Below are 17980 nucleotides of genomic sequence, written 5' to 3'. Positions count from 1 at the left end.
TCGACGGTATATGTTAATTGATTCCGACATTTCTTCTTCTTCTTCTTCTTCTTCTACTTTTATAGTTTTTTTTAGGTTTGATGAGTTGTCTTTGTTTGGTTTAAAGGCCTGTAATCAAACCTTATAAAATCATAAAATGTGGGTTTAAATAGTGGGTAACATTTTCAGGTAGTTTTCAGTGACGTTAACCCGATATGTTTTATTAATGGAAAATTGGGAGTTTCTTGGTTTGGAGTTTGTAACATCCCCATTTTCACGGCCAGAAAAGACCAGTTTGTTTATGCTTTATTTTCAAATCAGAGTAACCTTTTAAAGAAAAGTGTTGCGGAATTTGTTCCCATAAAAATATAGACAAAAGAATTTCCGAAGAAATGTATTTTCATTACATTACAAAACCCGGGATGTCATCGTCAATACAGATCAAAAGCATAAACCAAAACAACATAGGCCTTACAACATTTATATTTATTTCTACTGGCCTATAATCCATAATCTCTCATCAGATCATCACATCTATGCTCTTGTGTCGCTACCTGTAATACAAGAAACTGAGTGGGTCAGGCTGGGGAGCCTGGTGAGCACATAGGGTTTTCAACCCACAATAAGTAAGTTTATTATTTTCAACTATCATTCAACCCGATTACCCGTTCCCATTATCCTCACTTTACGTCCCTAAAACATCTATTATAAGGGACCTATCCTAAGGAATTTCATCGGGATAGACACTACTGCTAAGGGGATTCGTCAACCATATATGTCCGTAAGGCAACCATGTGGGGGATGGAGTACACTGGTGAACACATCGTTCACAAACACCTCCAAAACCTTGACGTGAAACGACTATCACGATCGGATACAATCGTTACAGGAACACCGTGATGTCTTACCATTTCCTTCACGTAAGCGTTTGCAAGCTTATCCATAGGCCATCTCTCATTGGCTGCTATGAAGTGTGCACTCTAGTTAACCGATCAACGACCACCTAAATCATGTCGTGACCGTCCTTCGTTCTGGGCAGTTTAGTCACAAAATCCATGGTGATGTCTTCCCATTTACCCATGGGTACTGGTAAAGGTTCTAATCTCCCATATGGGTTCTGATGTTGTTCCTTAACTCTCGCACATGTTACACACTCAGCCACATACTTTGCAACATCGAGCTTCATCGTCGGCCACCAGTAGTAGGGTTTCAGATCCCTAAACATTTTAGTGTTGCCGGGATGAATCGAGTACATGGTCTTGTTAGCTTCTTCCATCAGAATATCTCTTATTCCTCCCGTCTTAGGCACCCATATCCTATCATGGAAGACCTTCAATCCTTGATTATTTGTATCGAACACCAGCGTTTTGCCCAAACGCTCTTCCTTTCGGTCATTTTTCTCTAAAGCTTCTTCCTGATTTCCACAATCGTTGAGACAACTTCAATTCTTAACACTCTTGGCCTTTTCTTTTCAAGGCTCACTTTCCGACTTAGAGCATCAGCCACAAAATTTGATTTACCAAGGTGGTAAAGTATCTCACAGTTGTAATCCTTGAGTAACTCTAGCCAGCGTCGTTGTCTCATGTTTAATTACTTCTTATTGAAGAGGTACTGAAGACTCTTATGATCAGTGAAAAGTTTGCATTTTGTGCCGTAAAGATAATGCATCCATATCTTTAATACGAATACCACCGCTGCCAACTCCAGATCATGAGTAGGGTAGTTCTTTTCGTGCTCCTTCAGTTGTCTCGATGCATATGCTATCACCTTATCCCTTTGGGTCAGAACACAACCTAACCCAACTCCAGATACATCGCTATAAATTGCGAAATCTTCAACTCCGTCAGGTAAAGAAAGAATTTGTGCTTCACACAACTTCTTCTTTAGCTTCTCGAATGTTTCTTCATGTTTCTCACTCAAAGTATAAGTAGCTCCTTTATGGGTCAAAGCTGTTAATGGAGCAGCTATTGAAGAAAACCCTTGGATAAACCTTCGGTAGTATCCAGCTAATCCGAGAAAGCATCGGATCTCCGTGGGACTTTTCGGTCGTTCCCACTTCATCACAACTTCAATCTTTGCTGGGTCAACCACGATCCCTTCTTGGTTAACCACATGACCCAAGAATTGGATTTCTCGAATCCAAAAATCACATTTGGAGAACTTTGCATACATCTTCTCCTTCCTCAAAACTTCTAACACTTCTCGCAGGTGTTTTTCATGCTCCTGCTGGCTCTTTGAGTAAACCAGAATGTCATTAATGACCACTATCACAGATTTATTGAGGAATGGTTTACAAACCCTATTCATCAAATCCATGAATGCTGCTGGAGAATTGGTTAGTCCAAATGACATAACCAAGAACTTATAGTGTCCGTATCTCGTTCTGAATGCGGTTTTCTCAATATCTTGCTCTCTCACCTTCAGCTGATGATATCCTGACCTGAGATCAATCTTTGAGAAATAGTTTGAACCTTGCAGATGATCGAACAGGTCGTCAATCCTTGGCAATGGGTACTTGTTCTTCACTGTTGCCTTGTTCAGCTCTCTGTAGTCTATGCATATCCTCATGCTTCCATCTTTCTTCTTTACGAATAACACCGGAGCTCCCCAGGGTGATGAACTAGGTCTAATGAAACCATTGTCCAACAACTCCTGAATTTGCGTCATAAGCTCCTTCATCTCCGTCGGTGCTAATCGATATGGTGCTTTTGCTATTGGTGTCGTTCCTGGTAACAAGTCTATTCGAAACTCCACTTGTCTATCAGGCGGTAATCCGGAAAGATCATTGGGAAAGACTTCCGGATAGTCACACACCACTGGTATACTTTGCATCTCCTTCTCCTTCTTAGGATCGATCACAAATGCCATGTATGATGTGCATCCTTTATACAAACATTTTCTGGTTTTCATCAGGGAAATGATTCCAGAATTTACTCTGTTTTTGTCCCCGTACACCATAAATGACTCTCTTCCAGGCGGGTTCACTTTTACTATCTTCTTCTTGCACAGTGTCTCAGCATCATTGTCGCTAAGCCAATCCATTCCCAGTACGATGTCGAAACCATTCAAATCAATGGGTAACAACTCCTCGTGGAATTCATTTCCATTCAAGTCGATGACGATATTCTTAATGCAATCGCTAACAGGTATGAATTTGCCACTGACAACTTCTACAACTAGAGCATTATCAAGTTTATCTACATGCAATGCTAATTTTCCACGAAATTTATGTGATATAAAGGAGTAATTTGCTCCAGAATCAAACAATATATTGGCAGGCAATCCATTTACAAGAAAGGTACCTAAAGCGGCATCTGCTGCATCCTTCGCGACTTCCAATGTCATCTAGAACGCTCTCGCCTTCGGCTTCGGCGGAACATTTGGCCTTGCGGCCTCCTTCTTTTTCGGGCAGTCCCTCAAGATGTGCCCTTCTTCATTGCACCCACAATAGACTTTCTTGTTGAAGGTGCACTCATTGGCATAGTGCCCAGGCTGTCCATACTTAAAACAAGTGACCGCTCCTTCACATTTTCCATGGTGCTTCTTTTTACACTTTTCACACCATTTCGCTTCGCGTCGTCCTCCCCTCGAACCAGATTTCGAGAATTTACTTTTCTTGTTGGACTTTGAACATCCATCGAACTTCCTTTTCTCACCAAGCTCAGTTCTCTCCAGACCCCTTTCTCTTAACTGAGTCTCAACATTCTTGGCTACTCTAACAGCTGCCTTCAACGTGCCTGCCATTTGACCGTTGGGCCAAAGTCTGATGACAATCCGTTAGCAAATTTCTCTATCTTGGCGAGTTCATTCGGCACCAAGTATGGAAATAACTTCATCTTATCGGTGAATGTAGTAGCATAGTCATCAATGCTCATCTTCCCCTTCTTCAAGTTCTGGAACTCATTGTTTAGATCTATCAGATCTATTTCGGAGTAGTATTGCATTTTCAACTGCTCCAAAAACACTTCCCAAGACATCTTCAAAGCTTCTCCTCGTGGCATCGTGTCTGCCAATAACTTCCACCAGCTTAAAACTCCGGTCTTCAGTTGTCTGACCGCAAAGACGCTTTTCTGCTTGTTGCTACCGTTGTAGCTTTCAAATACCATCTCCATTTCGAAGATCCAATCCATAATCTCTACTGGCTTTGGGTTTCCAGAAAGACTTGGTGGTTTGGCGCCCAAGAAGTTCTTATATATATGTCCATCGCTGTCGATTACCCTCTCCGGGTCATTTCTTCTCACCGTTGGGGGTTCAACTCGACTGACAGTGCGGCTGTTATTCCCTTCCTCAGACTGTCCCTCATTCAGTTCTGGTTGTTCAACAGGCATCGAAGGTTCATCCCTATTATTCAGCAACAGTTGTCTCATCTCTTCCTTTTGTTCGGCCATCATAGCCCGAATCATGGCTTGTACTCCAGCTATCGTGACTGGCTCAGGTGCAGCTTCTGCTATCGGCACTTGCTCAATCACTTGGGGTTGAGGTCGCTGATTCCTATTTTCATTCGCGTTTCCAGCTCCGCTCCGGGTTCTTGCCATTTTGATCTATACACCAAGTTAGGCGAATTTAGATCTTTATTCATGATAGACGTTTAAATCCTCCTTATCACTCCGAAACGTTACATGCTAGGTCTAATATTGTAATTGAACGCTTAGAATCCTATACACGTAAGGTTTCCAGATCCGGTCGGCAACAGACCATAGATCCGAACAAATAATAGTATATATGGCAAACATAAAGCATTTAGCACATAAAAGATTTTTAGGCATCTTTCCTAAAATAAACTAGTGCTTGTGTATATAATATGGTAGACACTCATCTCATGATCATCGCTTAGCATTCTAAGTTTCAGTCTAGAAATACTACAAATTCCTAGTTCGATTAAACTAATGCTCTGATACCAACTGTGACATCCTCATTTTCACGGCCGGAAAAGACCGGTTTGTTTATGCTTTATTTTCAAATCAGAGTAACCTTTTAAAGAAAAGTGTTGCGGAATTTGTTCCCATAAAAATATAGACAAAAGCATTTCCAAAGAAATGTATTTTCATTACATTACAAAACCCGGGATGTCATCGTCAATACAGATCAAAAGCATAAACCAAAACAACATAGGCCTTACAACATTTCTATTTATTTCTAGCAGCCTATAATTCACAATCTCTCATCAGATCATCACATCTATGCTATTGTGTCGCTACCTGTAATACAAGAAACTGAGTGGGTCAGGCTGGAGAGTATGGTGAGCACATTGGGTTTTCAACCCACAATAAGTAAGTTTATTATTTTCAACAATCATTCAACCCGATTACCCGTTCTCGTTATCCTCACTTTACGTCCCTAAAACATCTATTATAAGGGACCTATCCTAAGGAATTTCATCGGGATGGACACTACTGCTAAGGGGATTCCTCAGCCATATATGTCCGTAAGGCAACCATGTGGGGGATGGAGTACACCGGTGAACACATCGTTCACAAACACCTACAAGTTGTGAGCCTGCTAGCGTTTCACTGGACTTCCTAGAAAAGTCTGTGGTCGTCATCCATACTCCGCTAGATGACTTGATCAACGTAAACATCGAGGCCTCTCATCATTTTATTACATTACACACCACTTATTACATCTACCCATGTTTTACCTAACATATTTGTAGATATAAAATACATCTGCAGTTTAGATCTGAAGAAAAGTTTCAGATCAGAAAACAAAATACATCTGCAATTTAGATCTAAAGAAAAAAGGTTCGGATCTGAAAAAAAATATATCTACAGTTTAGATCTGAAGAAAAAAAGGTTCAGATCTGAAAACAAAATACATCTACAGTTTAGATCTGAAGAAAAGGTTTAGATCTGAAAACAAAATACATATACAGTATAGATCTGAAAAACCAAGAAGTTTAAATCTTTCATCTAGCACAGATCTCAAGTAAATATGCACACATAGCACGTAATTTGTATAAAATACTTCATACCTATGTGTAATATGAAAGTAACTATGCACTCACTTGATAGAGTGGTGATTCCAACTTGGACGGCGCTTCGCTTTGACAAATCTGAGAGGTTTGCTTGAAAACCGGACTCTGCGGGGGCAGAGTTTCCGAACCGAAAAACTCTTTTTCTTGGAGCCTTCTGGCGCTCCGGGGCTTTCTTCAAGTGCTAGGGAAGTTTCCTAGGCTTTTGGGGGTGTTGTTGGGTCAAAAAATTTGGTTTATACTTTACTTTTCTAGGAAAATATTTTTTTGTGTCTTGGACCGTAAACAGCTTGGTGTTTACGGCCGTATACGTGTTTACGGTTGTGTTTACGGCCATGAACAGGTTTACGGCCGTAAACCCATTCACGGCCCATGTCTACTATATATAGGGTGAGGAGTGCATATTGTAAAGCAAGTGAGGCATAGAAGAGAGAGCATATTGTAGAGAGAGAAACTAGAGAGAAGAGAGGAGCTTTAGTGTGTGTTAGTGTGTGTGAGTCTCTTGTATCTGGATCTTCGTTCTAATCATCAATACATTAGATTCATCATCTTCTTCTTCTCCTTCTCTTCTATTTGATCTGGCATCATCCGTTTGATTGGGATTTCGCACCATCAAACGGATCTGATTGATACACAAGCAGATTGGGGACTTACAAGTGGTATCAGAGCTTGGTTGTATCAATCATTTTTGTCAGATCTGGAGCTTATTTGATCTTATTTTTGAAGGAAATTTATGCGTTTTTGGATAGATATTGGCAAAATAAGGGGGGTTTGTTCTTCGTGTTTTTGATAAAAAGGGTTTTTGATCGAGTTTTGGAGCTTCAAAGTCAAAAAAACGATGTTTTTGGTCGTAACCAGCGAGGGGGTGGCAGCGTGTACGACCAGCAGCTAGGGTTTCCGAAGAGTTTGCGGCCGAAGTTGACGGTCCGAGGAGTTTACGGTCAGAGGGTTTACGGTCCGATGCCTCAGAGTTTACGGTCCGAGGTTTACGGTCAGCATCGCACGTGTACGGTCCGGGTTTGCGGTCTGCAGCATTGCACATGTACGTTCTCGGACGTCTGCGGTCCTCGGTGTGCATGGCTCTGCCTCATCCTCGCATCGCACCAGCCTCGGTCTCGCATTCGTAGCCTCGTCCTCGCAGAGTGCTTCCATTAAAAAAAGGAGAATCGAAGTTGGGGGTGTCGGGGATCGAACCCGGGTCTCATATCTCCTCACCCACGCGTCTTACCAATTGCTCTAGGCTGCATCTTGTTTCATTCCTTTTGATTTTTATTCAAAACCACTCCCAGCCGCTTCTAGTTTCGCAAATTTCACACTTTTAACCCCAAAAACAATTTCCTTTATTTTTAAATTACTTTTTCAACCAAACATTTTAGATTTTAATTTTTGACTTTTAATTTTGACTTTTTACTTAAAATTTTGACTTTGACTTTCAAGTTTGACCTTTGACTTTAAACTTTGACTTTCTCGTTTAACCTTCAAATTTTCAAATTTAGCTTTTCGGTTTGACTTTTAAGTTTGACTTTTTAACTTTGACTTCTCAAGTTTGACTTTTTAAATTTGATTTTTTAAGGTTGACTTTTGAGTTTTCAAGTTAAAGGACATTTTTGGTAAACAATGAGTTCTTCAAAAATCAATATCAATGAAATTTCCTTGGAAAATTTACGTGAACACTATGAATTATTACGTAGAGAGAATGAGGACCTAATATATGAGAGGTACACTATTAGGAAAGAACAAAAACCATTAAAAGCACAACTAGAAGCCAAAATAAAGGATTTTCGAAAACTTCAGGAAGAGTACATCAATAAATGTGCTAACTATAGATATGTGACAGAACAACTTGCTGCTGTAACTGCCGAACTTGATGCATTGAAGGCTAAATTTAATGATGCTGAATTTAATTTTAAGAAATTTGATGTGTCAAGTGAAGTAGTTGCGTCAATGATGGAAAATAGTTTGAGATTTAAAAATAATCTGTCAAAGGGTTTAGAGTATGATAAAGTGCCTCCTCCTTTTAATCACACCTATCACTATAACGCTTTGACAAAAGAGGAAATGGACAGAGAGTCACATCTCAAATATGGATTTGTGTCAGGAGGTTGCATTAATGTTGAAAGTACTAACGTTTCTACTTCCAATGCAGATTCGTTAGTAAGCCAGGGAAAGCAGGAGGAAGGAAAGATTGAGTTTGATAAAAATACTGTGTCAAAGTCTGATGACTCAAATTTTTTTGATATATTTGATGATATCTTTGATAATTCTGTCATGGTTGTGCCAGAAAGTGTTGAGCTGAACGATTCTAATGCTTCTACTTCTTGTGCAGGTAAAGTAACGAAAGATGAGAACAAAGAGAAAACTATTGAACAAACCAATGTCTCCTTGAACTCTGAATCTGTTTCTTCGAACTCAGTTGCTTCTGATCAACTTGCTGTTGAGAAGTACAAGCCACCAAACCAAGTGAAACAGCCGACTTGCTGCAAGTGTGCTTGTGGGAACAATCAGAGAAGAGGCAAGGACATGCCACCAGGGGCAGGAAGAAACAACTTCCCAGTGAAGAAAAAAGACTTGCTTTCACTGTGGAACACCTGGACACATTGGAAGACATTGTCCAAATCATGCATACATTCCCTACTACGCACAAGGCTGGCAGAACGCGCCAAGAGGGAGATCTTTCAAAAGAAACCCCTCAACGTCACGTTTAGACCATGGCGACTGGAACGCGCAAAAGGCCAAGAATCAAAATCCCAAGGGCAAGAAGGAAATGTCGGCCAAGAAGTCCAATTCAAGAGATGCTCCAGTGAAATCAAGACCGGTTAGGTCAAAGTCATCTCGAAGATCGGCTTCAAGTTCATAATCAAGTGCCGAGGCACCCATCTGCTCAAAAAAGAAATGGGTTAAACCCGACTACAGATGGGTACCAAAGGTTCAATCTCCCAAATCACCCAATGACTCTAATATTTCTTCCTCTTCTGTTTGTGATAAGCAGGACATGTCGTGGGATAGAGTACCTTGCAAAGATGACAAAGGTCAACCCAGTTTCAAAATGGACTGGGTTCCAAAGACCAACTGATCCCGCTTTGTGTCGGAGCAATAATGGAGGCATATCATCAGACTTCGGTTTGTTGATAGTGGCTGTTCCAGGAACATGATAGGAGGCATCTCTCAACTGTACAACATTCAGAACTTTGTTTGAGAGTATGTGTCCTTTGCGGGAATGAAAGAAAGGAAGGGATCACACATGAGGTTAGTGCTTAATGACATGAAGAATTTTTGGATCTGTTCTGAGATTATGCGTGCTGTTCTCAGACCTTCTGGATGAAAATTCAATCGATGACTTACGGTTTGATTTTTCTTCTCGATTCTCCTGAGTTTATCTTACACTGTTTCATTTCAAAGACATTTTCCTTAATTTCATTATATGTCTTTCTTTAGTAGGTTGTTTTGGGAAGTGATATAAAGTTTAGTGCTAAAGGGCAATCTGAAATTCGTGTAATGCACGAAAGCCGAATTGTCTATACTCTGTATTCAATGTGCCGGTAGGCACAAAGGATTCAAAAGGACTAGACATTGATTGACCATGAAAGGACTAGACAATATAGACTTAAATAGTTTCATTTGGACTGACCGTACGACACTTGGGTAGATTGAGTAGTCAGATAAACACGGGAACCCACGAGATACACTAATTAAATACGCATCTAGAACTGTGGCTTAACTCTTCCTTGATGTACGGACTTATGTCCTTAATTCTGGTTCTGATAGGGCGACCAGGGGGTTTTGATAAAGTAGGTCTGTAGGAAATTATTTTCTTGCTTTCTATCTGTCAGTCATATGTTGCTTCCTCTGCGTGATTGGAAGAGATCTGACCTGGATTGCAACATATGCAACTCTAATTCTACGCACCTCCTTATCTATGAAATGCTTTCTATCTGTTAGCCATATGTTGTCCCCTCTGCGTGATCGGAAGATCCGACTTGAGACACAGCATATGCAACATTCTACCTCTCAGTCCCTCTATCTCTGTTAGTCACATGTTGTTCCCTCTGTGTGATTTGAAGACATCCGACCTGGGATACAACATATGCACTTCTATATCTGACTTCTTTCTTAATGATTGAATACTCACCTAAAGTAAGGAGTTCTTTGGAAGTTCTTGATTACCGGGGTATATCGGGAAGTGGGAAACATGTTCTAGTACATCTAAAATTGAACCATTTAATAGGTTTTCTGTAGATCTTGCTGCTTAATTTAAGTGGACAACAATATCCTTGGTCGTCGTCAGCTAAATGTCCATTTAGGAATATATATCACAATGACTTGTCACTTATAATCTGTCCCAATTGTCAACATCCTTTGTGTTTAAGCGGACCACAATACCGGTGATTGACCAGATCTAAACATGCAGGCGTGTGCTGATAAACGATATTGAATTACTTGACAACTTTGATCCCAAATATTTTTTTTGTTTTTGTTAAATTTGTTCATAGTTTTCCTCTATGCACAAATTTAGGAGGAGAATTAAAAAAAAAATTCAAAAATCAAACAAAAATCAGAAAATTAAAAATCCAAAAATAGTGTTATTTCTGTTTTTATTTTTTTGTTCAGAAAAATCAAAAAATCCAAAAATATTTTTGTTTCTGTTTTATTTCTTGTTCAGAAAAATCAAATTGTTTCCGTTTAGTGTGCTAAATTTTCTTTTAGTTTTGTTTTGTCTTGAAAAGTGAATTCAGATGTAGATGAGACTCATGGAGACTGAATCGAAAATTTCCAAGCCAAGGCTTCATCTGTGATCATCGAAGAATTCTCATTCGAAGGAGCAAGAAATGAAGATTATTCTTCCAACATTCAATCCTTCAACCCTAGAAGCAAGGTTAAGCTGAAATTGAAGATTATGTGACAGATTGCATTGAAGCCTCCTCAATCAATTTACTGCTATCTTGTACCTACTGACGTGATCCAGAAGATTGTTTCTCTCTGTTTTTCTCTCTGAAGATTCTCAAGCTGAAAGCGCTATCTTTCAACAATCTTATCACGAAGCCTCCTCACCCAACGTGCGTTCAATGCCAAATTCTAAAGAAAAGCCTAACTGCTCAAGATGAAGTCATTCATTGAAGATTCATATGTTCATCTTGATGCTGTGAAGAAAATTGAAGATTAATGCTGAAGCCAAGCTCCCGATGAAGATTGACAAGAAAAGCCAGCTACTTTTTAGGGGGAGTTTGTTGGGTCAGTTAGAAAAGAAAGCTATAAACCAAGGGGGAGATTGTTGGGTCAAAAAATATGGTTTATACGGCCGTGAACACGTTTACGGCCGTAAACCCATTCACGACCCATGTCTACTATATATAGGGTGAGGAGTGCAAATTGGAAAGCAAGTGAGGCATAGAAGAGAGAGCATATTGTAGAGAGAGAAACTAGAGAGAAGAGATGAGCTTTAGTGTGTGTTAGTGTGTGTGAATCTCTTGTATCTGGATCTTCATTCTAATCATCAATACATTAGATTCATCATCTTCTTCTTCTCCTTCTCTTCTATTTAATCTGGCATCATCCTTTTGATTGGGATTCCGCACCATCAAACAGATCTGATTGATACACAAGCAGATTGGGGACTTACAGGTGTTTTGGGAGGTTTAGAGAGTGAGTAGAGAGAAGAAGAAGTGGATTTTGGTATGAAAAATGAAGGAACTATCGGGTGGTATTTATAGGCCGAAAAAGGGGCGAACTCATCGAGTTTCTGGCCCCCAAATCGACGAGTTGCTGGTCTAACTCGTCGAGTTGGTGCCACGTTTCGTCATCTGGTGGAGAGAAAGCAATGGCTTAGATTGCGCCACGTCACCTACTTTGCTGCAGCACCTTGCCGACTTCTAAACCCCGTAACTTTCGTATACGAGCTTTGTTTTCGACGTTCTTTATATCCACATGTATGTATTGACAAGATCTAAAACTCTCATTTTGACTCCATCGGCTAATTCTCGACCAATTTTAAATTTAACAGTATGAGAATATTACACTGTTTAACGACCATGTAAAATTCATAACTTCTACATACAGACTCCATTTTCGACTGTCTTTTTATTGTTGCACTTCTATTAATGAGATCTTTAATTATCATTTAGGTTGTGTGGGCTGAAAATCGATCGATCTGAAATTCGAACTCTGGGTTGTACACTGCTATGTCAAATCTTAGAAAATTCATAACTTCCTCATACGAAGTCAGATTTGGACGTTCTTTTTATGCACGCTCTCCGTTTAACGTATACTATGACTTTCGTTTAGATCACTAAGGCTAAAAAGCACTTTATCGTAAATTCACTTTTTACGTCACACATCGTCGTGACGGTTTTATCGCGAAACTTCGACATGTCATAACTTCTTCGTTATAACTCGGATTTTGGCGTTCTTTATATCTCCGGAACCATTGTTACGACCACTACAACTTTCTTCATAAATATCGGGTTTATCTAACATTTTTTTTATGATTATTTTCATTCTTAATTTATTATATCATTATAAACAAGTATAAAGATACTCAAATAATTCCTTTTTATTACTTCAAAATGAGTTACATTTGTTGACCCTTACTATTACATCATCGTATCAATGCTTAGCCTCGAAACATGGGCATTACAGATTTCAAGAGAAACCCATCATGTTTGGATGCATAATTAATTTTAGTTCAAATATGTTTATGCAACTTCACTGTGTGGGATTGATTAGTACTTACGAAGCTTGTGGAATGTCTTTTTTTATCAATTGATTAATAATTCAGCATAGTACCTTTACATGTGTTATGAATTTCATTACGTTTGATTAATTATTAGCTTTTTCTTTCATATATTTTAAAGATGTTTTCAATGTTATTACAGTTTATATCAAATACTACTAAATAATAATAGTTTTATATCTTGTTATTTCCAAATGTAAACATGTACATGAGGAAGTGAAGAAAATGATGGAAAAATTTCTTGAATATGTTATTTGAGAATTATCAAGTGAACAAGGAACCCACAAATACAATGCAAACATTCTTGATATCTCTGGTCTATTCTTTTTGAATCTTGAAACGCCTAATATGTTTTGGGATTTTTTTTATTTTAATTATGCTAACCGGTATAATTTATTAAACACATGTTCATTCTATGAGAATATAAATATTACATAAAATATGTATTGCTAGTAATTCTGACAGAATACATTTATACATTCTTTAGAATATGTATACATATAAAAGACAAGCCTATGATTTAAGTGCATTATGTAATGTATTCTGTCAGAATTTATTTATATAAATGCATTCTGTTAGAATATCTTTGAGAATATTTGTTAACAACAAATATATTTGCTAAACTGGTAATACTAACGAGTAATGCATCTTATTCTTTCAAAATGTCATGGAGAAGGAATTCAATATTGATCATAGAAGAAGAAGATTTGGAATCGAGTTCAACAACAAGTATATATGCGAAAAATTACATTCTTACGATAATACATCACATTTTCGTAAGAATAGTTTGAATCAAGTGGATTATCTGGACTATTGAAGAACGAACGTGTATTCTAGCAGAATGTGTTCTGTCATAACGTATAAAACGTTTCTTAAGAATAATATTCTTTCAGAATTGATTAGTGTTTTTGTTAGATTTTAATGTTTTTTTTCTTTTGTAACCATTCTTAGTTTTAACTTTTTAAGAATAATGTAATTCTTAAACCGTTATTAGTCATATTTTTTCAGAATGAATGTAATAACTGTTTGTAGTCTTATTCTTTACGAATTAATGTTATTCTTCATAATATGCAGTATAATTCTTTAAGTGTATTAAATATATAAAAGTATCTTGAATGAAATAATATTCCACAAGAATAAAATCGAAAATATATTTCCTAGTTTATGGTTAACCTTGTCATTCTGACGGAATAAAACCGGTTATTATTAAAATTTATATTAGAATTAAATTTGAATAAACTTTAAATATTCAGATTTTCTAAAATAAGTGAATTAATCATCCCATAAAATCCGAAAATTTGCTTTTTAATATAGGTTAATTGACCAAAATAATCTTGTGCTGAAATTTGAGTGATTATATGGTGCATGTTACCCTATTGTAATATCATAGACTCTCAGATCATGAATTATGATTCTATTCTATCCGGTGGTCCAGATTTGTGCTTACGGGCACACAATAGTTAGTGAAAACAAAATAACCTAAGCCTATATATATATATATATATATATATATATATATATATATATGTATATATATATATATATATATATATATATATATATATATATATATATATATATATATATATATATATATATATATATATATATAAGCGTTTATAGAAGTAGAATTGCCAAATTCACAAGGCAAAGTAAGTTGGATCGAGTCTCCCATTTTGATTAGTAACCCATTAATGACCGCAGCTAAACATAAATCATTTAATACTATGGTTGATGCCTTTTCCAACTCCTTCCTATTAGTCATACATCTTTTGCAAACTTGAGAAGCTTAGCCATAGATTTGAGGAATGAGGTGTTTTATCAAAAGTGAGAGCACTTGTTATATAACCTTCTTTTGTTCTAGCTCCAGAGAATGCTTGAGTGCTTGAGATTTGAATGGCAAAGGAGAATCATTCGAATTAAGAGGTCATAATTTTTTTTCCTCACGTGACCACGACGTGGTGAATCATCAGAATACGACTCGCTGTTTGTTGTTTTAGCTTCGGGCTTCTCTTCTTCCAAATATGAATTGGGTTGCATAGTAGCTGTTTCATGGATCATAAATGACTAAGAATGAAGTTCTTATTCCATGTAAATTGCCATTACAGGAGGTTGTGATTTTGGTTCTTGATTTCGAGGTGGTAATCTCTCCTTAACAAGTGTCATTAATTGCCCAAGTTGAGTCTCTATGTTCTTGATGTAAGCTTGATGATTTCTCACATTTGCATCAGTAGCATCATGCCTTTTTTCTGAGGCTTCCATAAACCTATGAAGTACCGAATGAAAATCTATCTTCTTTTTCAGGTGGTGGTTTCTCTTTTTGGTAGAAACCTCGTCCGGTTTGTCTAAACTTTTCATCCTTTTGCTTCTTGTATTCTTCATATGGAAACCACTCCTTTTTTGGGCTTCCTCCAATCTTCATTAAATCGATCACCACTCGAGTAGCAAACTTGTGTTTTTTGGCTACAATTCTCATATAAATCACAATACTTAGTCAAATGTCGCCCGCCACAATTATCACACCCAACTCTTCCCGCATGGATTGATTTATCCATCTTTGTCATCCTCTGATCCATATTTTCTAACTTTGCCAAAACTGCAACCATGTTCTCGTTCCCTTCATCTCCTTTACCTCTAATAACATCCTCTTTTGGGTTATGGTACTCACGTGAATGCTTTGCAAATTCTTCAATCAACTCTTTAATAGTGGACGATTCCTTCTTCGTCATTGGTCCTTGGGGGTCAAGAAGTTGTCTAGTTGTGACATTCACTCTATCATAGAAAATGGAAACTTCTAGTTAGGCATTAAGATCATGTTGAGGACAACATCTAAGCAAGCCCTTATATCTCTCCCATGCTTCATATAAGGGTTCTCCAACATCTTGTTGAAAATTAGCGATCTTATTTTTAAGCTTTGAGATCTTCGAAGGTGGACTAAATTGCTCAATAAAAGCATCATGAAGATTAGCCCACGTGGTAATGGATCAAGGCGCAAGTGACTTCAACCAAACCATAGCTTCACCGGTAAATGCCACCAGAAGCATCCTAAGTAACATGGATTCTCTTGGCATGTTAGGAACATTGAAGTAGTTTGCAATGTCCTTTACTTCATCAATATTCTTAAATGCATCTTCATACTCTTTCCCGGTGAAAGGTATGTCCTTGAGCATTGATAGAATATGGCCTTTGAGCTTAAAACTTCTTTCAGCTGGTATCTCGGGTGGTATAAGACCTGGTCTATTATCTTCATGTACCCTCTTCTTGTAATCCCCCATAGTCATTCTCGTGATATCTATCATCTCTTTAAGCTCGCTTTTTATATCTTCGTCTGAACTTTCTTCGGTGGATGATTCTGCCTCGTATCCAATTCCCTTCTTATGATGTGTCTTCTTAAAACTTTCAAATCCTTTTTCTGATTGAAAAGTGCTTGTTGACTCGTTGACTTTCTTGTTCTTCTTTTTGTAAAAAGTTGATTTTAGATCTTGAAGTGATGGAACTAATGGAGTTTTAGATCCTTGGGTCATAAATCACTACAATAAAAACAAAGGAAAACAAAAACGTGTATAAGGAATAAAATCACTAAATTAAAAATTAACTGAGATGAGACCATGATGTGGTTGTCATCCAGAAAGAAAAACAAATGCATAAAAATAACTATTTGTGGATTTTACCCCACAAAAAGGATCGAATAACTAAAAGCAATTTAACTATAAATCAAATAAGCCGTTCCTCAAAAATGGCGCCAAAAAATTGATGTGCACAATTGATACCAATCTAGCATTAAATTTATAACCTAACAAACTTTTACTAATAATAAATAGATAAATAAAAGTAGAAAGTTTGGGTCGTTACACATTAGTTCAATGATTGATTCAAATACATCCAAAAGTTTGGATAAAATGTATTTGTAGAAATTGTCTTCTTGATCATACGAACGAGAAAAAATTCATTACCAAATATCTAGTTGGATAGGAGTTTGGAAGTCATTTGACCACAAGTATCATGATATATAACAATATCATTTATTGAGATAGATGACAAAAGCATCACTTGGTGATGTAAGTATCTATTGGAATTAGTTTACACTAATAGATCGTCCATATTGATTATAATACATGGTAAGACCAACTTCGTTACTGATGTACACAATTGATACCAATCTAGTTTTAAATTTATAACCTAAAAAACTTTTACAAACTATGCACTTATAGGTAGTGTACTTACTCAAATTATTGAATAGCTTAGGTAAGTCGGGTGTCGAACACAGGGAATGAAATTCAATTTAATAAAATAACTACTTCTAACTAAACTAAGAATCAAACTATGATTTGGATTTGTTACTGATTTTGCAAGATCAGAAGAACATATATCAACTAACAATTAAGCAAGTAAAGAAAACAAAGTACTTTCAAGAATTAAAAGAATACTTCTGTTTAGATCTGATTTCACCTTCTTCTATGGTTGATTTCTAATGGATAGGTTATATTGATTACCAATTTGTTACTAGATATTATGATTAAATATCTACTCCTACCAATTTATGAACTACCAAGCAATAATCATGCACAAGTAAAACACCAAATTGATAATAAGCACAAATTGGACTAGGAAAGATAAAAGTTACCTTCCTATGATCAAGTTAAGAAATCAACCACAAATTAAGATTATACTCTCTAACACAGTTAAAGTTACTACCGCTAATTACTTAGTCTAACATGTGATTAATCCGAGCTCTAATGATTTAATGATCATAAACAATTAGGAGACAAATTAATGCAATTAATATGATCAATTATCACTCAAAATCTGATTTATAAGTAATATGAACTAGAACTAAAACATGTTAGGGTTTAAATTATCAAACACATGTAAAATCAACAATAATCTTCCAATAATCAAGATCGACACACATAGATTAGGTTCATCTTCACCAAACAGAAGTAAAAGGGTTTTAGCCTCTCATTATAGCAGAAAAACACATAAGATCCATGTAAATTAAGCTAGACATAAGTAATGATTAGCAAACCAACTAGATCAATGTAGAATTCTTCTAAATCTTCTTCAATCCTTGAGCTCCACTTGATTTTCGGTCTTCTTCTGAGTTTCCAAGGGTTTTCTGTCATAATTCTCCTTAGAAAATTGATCGCATGCTTCCAGATTCGAGCTAATATTATGGATTTTATAGTTTCCAAATTCTGATCACTGTGTCATGGTTAACCACCACCGCGACATGGTCCTCAAGTAAATCTTGTATTCTCTAAGTCGACTTTGATGCTCGCGAGTCTTCTTTTCACCACGTCATG

At 37.0% G+C, this 17980-nt stretch overlaps 1 non-coding gene across 1 annotated transcript; it reads left to right on the top strand.

Annotated features, from left to right (window-relative positions):
- The first annotated feature begins 15485 nt into the window (after positions 1–15485).
- On the top strand, positions 15486–15592 carry LOC145110063 (small nucleolar RNA R71). The gene has a single exon (XR_013709446.1). It is a non-coding gene; the product is annotated as a small nucleolar RNA R71 (small nucleolar RNA).
- The last annotated feature ends 2388 nt before the right edge of the window (positions 15593–17980 follow it).

Source organism: Lactuca virosa, chromosome 4, assembly GCF_052849685.1.
Source record: "Lactuca virosa cultivar CGN04683 chromosome 4, Lactuca_virosa_CGN04683_v6, whole genome shotgun sequence".
Lineage (NCBI taxonomy): Eukaryota > Viridiplantae > Streptophyta > Magnoliopsida > Asterales > Asteraceae > Lactuca > Lactuca virosa.
Note: the sequence above shows the minus strand (reverse complement) of the source record. Positions and strands in the feature narration are given on the sequence as shown.